Genomic DNA, 7,229 nt, shown 5'->3' on the forward strand with positions numbered 1-7,229 from the left:
ATTAACCAAACGTGCCGCCACCACTGCTGCTGCACCCCCTGAGCCAAGCAGAAAATGTATGAGGATAGCAGGGCGCAGAAATCCGCATAACTGCAGTGTAGAGCGGAAAAGTCAATGATATCCAAACCTAACCCAAACGAACATTGCCTAACCTAACGTGGCAAAGGTAAACGTCACGTGCCGCGACCACAATTCTCTTCCTCCACAGGGTCTTGCAGACTAGTGCAGAGCAAGGTGGAGGGCAGGAATCCGCGGAGTGCCTGCGCGTAGCACGAAAGTCAAGGCGACCCTAACCGAACATATCCTAACCGAACGTTGCCAAACGTAACTTAACACAAACTAACGTGCCACGGCCGCTATTGCTAGCCTACCCAGAGCCAAGCAGAATATACTAGAACACAGTAGATCGCGGAAGTCCACGGCACTGCAGTGTATCGCGCAGAAGATGATGGCATCCTATCCTAACCTGCCCTATCCTACCCAAACCGAACGTAGCCTAACTAATCGTAAGGCGCCGCGACCACTATTGCTGGCCTCCCCATGGATGAGCAGGGTATAGTAGAGCAATGTAGTGCGCACAAATCAACCGGACAGCTGTGTATACCACAAGAGTCGAAGCTATCACCTCCAAACGTAGCCAATCGTAATGTAAGAAATCGTAAACTAACACAACCTAACTCACCGCCACAACGATTGCTGGCATCCACAGAGACAGGCAGAACATTTTAGTGGATAGTAGAACGCAGAAATCCATGGAATCACCGTGTATATTAGAAAAGTCTAAGCTACACATGTCTAACCCGAACCAGCAGGACCAAATATAATATACTATTATACTAATATACTAGAGCATATTAGAGCGTAGAAATCCAACGAATAGCAGTGTATAGCACAAACACCAAAGCCATCCTACCCACACTTAACCTAACCTAACCAAACAAAACGTAACGAAACGCAACCAACCTCGCCGCGAACACCATTGCTGGCCTCCCCAGAGCGCAGCAGAACGTATAGCAGCACAGTAGAAGCCGCAAATCAACCGCATAGCACTGTATACCAAGAAAGTCACAGCTATCCGAATCTGACCCTAACTTACATAACCCAGTCACCCGTTGGATAGCACAATCTAACGTGCCGCGACCGCAATTGCTGGCATCCCCAGAGACTAGCAAATTAGAGTAGAGCACAGTGTACGGCAGGAATCCACCGCATAACTGTTTACAGCATGAGAGTCAAAGTTACGCTAACCAAACCCAACCCAACATGACCCAAGGAAGCGTAACCAAACCCATCTTAACATGCCGTGACCACAGATGCCCGCATCCCGAAGGTCGAGCACGGTATAGCAGAGCAATGTGGGGCCTGGAAATGCACAGGACGGCCGTGTATAGCACAAAAGTTAAAGCTATCCTATCCCAACCTAACCAAACGTAACCTAACCAAGCGTAGACTATCTCAACCTAACGTGCCGAGACCAGCATTACTGTCCTCCACAGCGCCAAGCAGAGCCTATTATAGCACAGTGGGGCGCAGAAATCTATCGGATAGCAGCGTATAGCACAAAAGTGGGAGCCACACTGACCAAACTTAACCTAACCTGACATAACCGAACGTAACCTATCTCAACCAAACGAGCCGCGACCACTATTTCTGGCCTCCCCAGAGCGAAGCAGAACATATTGCAGCACGGTAGAGACCGGAAATCAACCGCATAGCATTGCATACCAACAAAGTCGAGGCTATCCGAGCCTAACCCGAACTAGCATAACCGAATCAAACGTAGCATAACTCAAGCTAACGAGCCGAGACCAATTATCTCAACCTAACGTGCCGAGACCAGCATTACTGTCCTCCACAGCGCCAAGCTGAGCCTATTATAGCACAGTGGGGCGCAGAAATCTATCGGATAGCAGCGTATAGCACAAAAGTGGGAGCCACACTGACCAAACTTAACCTAACCTGACATAACCGAACGTAACCTATCTCAACCAAACGAGCCGCGACCACTATTTCTGGCCTCCCCAGAGCGAAGCAGAACATATTGCAGCACGGTAGAGACCGGAAATCAACCGCATAGCATTGCATACCAACAAAGTCGAGGCTATCCGAGCCTAACCCGAACTAGCATAACCGAATCAAACGTAGCATAACTCAAGCTAACGAGCCGAGACCAGTATTGCTGTTCACCTCAGAAACAATCAAACCATATTAGAGCAGAGTGGAGAGCAGAAACACACTGAATACCAGTGTACAGCACACAAGTCAAAGCTCTCCTAACCTAACATAACCAAACGTAGCATAATCAAACGTATTTTTTCTCAACTGGTGGTGGCGAGACTGCCATTGCTGGCCTCTCCGGAGCAAAGCAGAGCATATTAGAGCAATGTGGGGTGCTGAAATCCGACAAACGGCAGTGCACAGCATAGTAGTCAATCCTATCCTATCTTAACGTAACTAAGCGTGACATAAGCGAGCGTAATCTAACTCAAACTAACGTGCCGGGGCCACAACTTCTGGCCTGCCCAGAGCAAAGCAGAACATACTAGGACAGAGTAGAGCGCAGTAGACCACAGCACTGCAGTGTGTGGCAGAAAAGTCAAAGGTATCCTAACCTAACCTCTCCTTATCTAGCCAAGCAAAGCGTAACGTAGCTAAACGTAACGTGCCGAGAATAACAGTGCTGGCTTCCACAGAGTCGAGCTGCTCTTATTAGAGCAACGTAGAGCGTACATATCATCCGAATAGCGGTGTATAGCATAAAAGTTAAAGCAATCTCATCCTAACCGAACCAATCGTAAGATTAACTGGCGTAACAAAACACAAGCTGACGTGCCGCGAAAGTCATTGCTGGCCTGACGAGAGCTAAGCAGAGTATAGCAGAGGTATGTACGACACCAGAACAGTCGAATAGCTATGTCTTGCAAAAAAGTACGAGTTGACAACCTAACCTGAACTATCATAGCCTAACCAAACGTAGGCAACCCATACCTAACGTACCTAGCCCACAAATGCTGGTCTCCCTATCGGCAAGCAGAACATATTAGAAGTGAGTGGAAAGGAGTGGTATATAGAGTGGCAGCGTATAACGCGAAAGTCGAACATATCCAAACCAAGCAGAAACAAATCTGTCCTAACCAAACGTAACCTACCCCAACCTATCGAGCCGCGGTCACAATTTCTGGAATTCCCAGAGCGAAGCTGGGATCATTAGATCGCAGTAGCGCGCAGAAATACACCGCATAGCTGTGTATAACACAAAAGATAAAGCCATCTTAAACAAACGTAATCTAACTTAACGAAACCAAACGTAACCTAATACAACATATCGTGCCACGATTGCTTCTGCTGGTCTCCCCTGAGTCAGGCCGTGTATAGTAGAGCAATGAAAAGCGCCGAAATCCGCCGAATAGCAGTTTAAAGCACAAAAGTCAAAGCTGTCTTATCCTAACAACATAGCCAAGCGTAACATAAGCAGACGTAACGTAACCCAACCTGACGTATCACGAAAGCTATTGCTGGTCTCGCGAGAGCCGAGCAGAGTACAGCGGAGCAACGTAGAACGCTGAAATTGCCCGAACGGTAGCGTACAGCAATGATTGTAAGGGGTAACCTAACCTAATCTGACCAAGCCTAACCTAATCATGAGTAACCGATCCAAACCCAACTCGCATAACCGCAATTGCCCCCCCCCCCGTTTCCAACCGGGCCATAGTAGAGAAGGGTAAGGCGCAGAGGACCATAGAATGGCGGTGTGTAGCACGAAAGTCAAAGATACCCTAACCTAATCCAAACAACCTGACACAACCAAACGAAACATAACACATCCTAACGCACAGCGGCCAATATTTCAAGCATTTCCATATCGAAGCAGTGAACGTTAGATTACAGCAGAGCGCGGAATTCAGCCGTACAGCGGTGTATAGCACAAATGTCACAGCTACCCTATCCTACCCTGGTGGAACGTAACGTAGTCAAACGTAACATATTCCATCCTGACCTGCCGAGACCACTATTGCTGCCCTCCCCAGAGCCAAGCAGAATATACTTGAGCACAGTGGAGCGGAGGATACACCGAATATCAGTGTATACCACGGAAGTAAAATTTATCCGAACCTAACCCAAACTAACATAACGTAGCCAAACGTAGCCTGCTAAACATAAAGTGCCGAGACGACCACTACTGGCCTCCACATAGTTGAATATAGTATAGCAGAGCAACGTAAGGCGTCGAAATCCATCGAATACAAGTGTGTAGCACAAAAGTGGAGGTTACATTACCCTAAACTATCCAAATGCAACTTAAGTTAACATATCGTGCCGTGGCCACCATTGCTGGCCTCCCCTGCGCCAACCGGAACATATGAGATCACATTGGAGCGCAGTAATCCTGCGCAATGCAGTGTACAGCACAAAGGTCAAAGACATTCTAGCAAAACCTGTCCTAAGCTAACCTAATCGAACGTAGCCTGACTGAACAAAACGTGCCGCAACCACTACTTCTGGCCATCCCATAGCCAAGCATAAAATACTACAGCACAGAGGAGCTTAGGTATCCACTGAATAGCAGTGCACAGGACAAACGTCAATGCCATCCTAACCACACTTAACCTAACCTAATCAAACAAAACGTACCACAACGGAATCAAGCTCGCCGCGACCACCATTGTTGGCCTCTCCAGAGCGTAGCAGAACCTATAACAGCACAGTAGATGCCAGAAATCAACCGCATAGCAGTATATACCATGAAAGTCAAAGCTATCCGAATCTTACCGTAACTAACATAACCCAGTCACACGAAGCATAGTTCAATCTAACGTGCCGCGACCACCATTTCTGACATCCCCAGAGACTAGCAAATTAGAGTATAGCACAGTGTAGGGCAGGAATCCACCGCAAAACTGTTTATAGCATGAGAGTCAAAGTTACGCTAATCAAACCCATCCCAACCTGACCTAAGGAAACGTAACAAGACCCATCCTAACGTGCCGTGACCACTGATGCCCGCATTTCGAAGGTACAGCAGGGTATAGCAGAGCTATGTTGGGCGCGGAAATGCACAGAACGGCCGTCTATAGCGCAAAAGCCAAAGCTATCCTATCCCAACCTAACCAAACGTAACCTAAACAAGCGTAGACTATCGCATCCTAACGTGCCGAGACCAGCATTGCTGTCCTCCCCAGCGCCAAGCAAAGCCTATTATAGCACAGTAGGGCGCAGAAATCCACCGAACAGCAGTGTATACCGCAAAAGTCGGAGCCATCCCGACCAAACTTATCCCACCCTAACATAACCGAACGCAACCTATCTCACGCACACGCGCCACGACCGCTATTGCTGGCCTCCCCAGAGGCTTGCAGATGCTACTAGAGTAATGTAGAGCGCAGATATCGACCGAATATCAGTGTACAGCACAAAAGTCGAACATATCCTAACCAAACCTTTCCAAAACTAGCCATGCCGTACGTAACATACCACAACCCAGCGCGCGGAGACCACTTCTGGAGCGCAGAAGTCCACATCATAGCAGTGTACAGACAAAAGGCAAATCTATCCCATCCTAACATAGCCAAGGATTACATAACCAAACGTAAAATAACTCAACCTAGCTTGCTGCTACCACTACTCCTGGCGTCCCCGGATACTGGCAGAGTGTGGAAGCGCACAATCTGGAGCAGAAGTCCGTAGAATTGCGGTGAGTAGCACAACAGTCATAGCAATCGAAGCCTAACCAAACGTAACCTAATCAATGCATACGTAAGCTATCACAAATTACCGTGCCGCAACCAACATTGCTGGCCTCCCGAGAGCCGAGTAGGGTTTGGTAGAGCAACGTAGAGCTCAGAAAACCACCGAATTGCAGCGTACAGCACAAAAGTCTAAGCTATGCTATCGTAACCTAACCAATCGTGACATAACCAATCGCAGCATAACTCGGACTTGCGTGCCGAGACCTATAATGCTGGTCTCCACATAGCCAAGCAGAATATGCTAGAGCACAGTGGAGCGCAAAAATCCTCCGAGTGGCGCTGTACGCAACAGAAGTCGAAGATTCCCTAACCTTACCCAAACAAGCCGAACCTAACGAAACGTAACGTAAATCAACGTAGCGCGCGGAGGCCAACATTTCTTGCCTCGCCAGGTCAAAGCAGGGCATATTAGATTACAGTAGTGAGCAGAAATCCGCCGAATAGCGGTGCATACCGCAAGAGTCAAAGCCATCCTAATAAAACATATACCATCCTAACCAAACCGAGCGTAGCATAACTGAACCAAGCGAGCCGCGGCCACTATTGCTGGCCACCCTAGCGACAAACAGAACATAATTGAGCACAGTAGAGCGCATAAATCCCCCGAATAGCAGTGCATGGCACAAAAGATAGTGCTATCCTTTCCTAACCTAGCAAGCCATAACATAACCAAACGTAACATAACACATAGTAACATGCTGAGACCACTGTTGCTGCCCTCCCCAAATCAAGCCGAGCACATTAGAGAACGTTAGACCGCAGAAATCCATCGAATAGCAGTGTACAGCACAAAAGTCAGAGCTATGCTCTCTTAACGTAACCAAACCTCACATAACCAAACGTAGCACAGCACAAACTAATGTGCCACGACCACCATTCCTGGCATCCCCGGAGACAAGCAGAGTGTGACAGCGCACCGTAGAGCGCAGAAGACCCTAGAAAAACAGTGTGTATCACAGAAGTAAAAGCTATTCCAAACTAACCCAACATAACCTAACATAGTCAAACGCACACCAACTAAACCTAACATGCGGCGACCAGTATTGCCGGCCACCCCAGAGCCATGCAGACCGTATTAGTGGAGACCAGGTCGCGACAATGCGTAGAATCTCAGTGTATAGCAGAAAAGTCAATGATATTCAAATCTAACTCAAGCGAACTTAACGCGACCTAACCAAGGCAAGCTCAACATAACGAGCCGCGACCACTATTGCTTGCCTCCCCTGGATCTAGCAGATTAGTGAAGAACACAGTAGAGGGCATGAATAAACCGACTGCCTGTGTACAGACGCAGAGTCATAGATAAACTGACCAAACATATCCAAACCTAACCTAACTATTCCAAAATAACACACCTGCCGTGCCACGACCACAGCTGCTGGCATAGCGAGAGTGGAGCAGAGTATGGTAGAGCGACGTAGAGGGCAGATGTCTACCGAATAGCAGTGTATAGCACAAAAGTAAAAGCCATTCGAATCAAAA

This window comes from Eufriesea mexicana, unplaced genomic scaffold (assembly GCF_001483705.2).
Source record: "Eufriesea mexicana isolate 0111107269 unplaced genomic scaffold, ASM148370v2 scaffold2314, whole genome shotgun sequence".
NCBI lineage: Eukaryota > Metazoa > Arthropoda > Insecta > Hymenoptera > Apidae > Eufriesea > Eufriesea mexicana.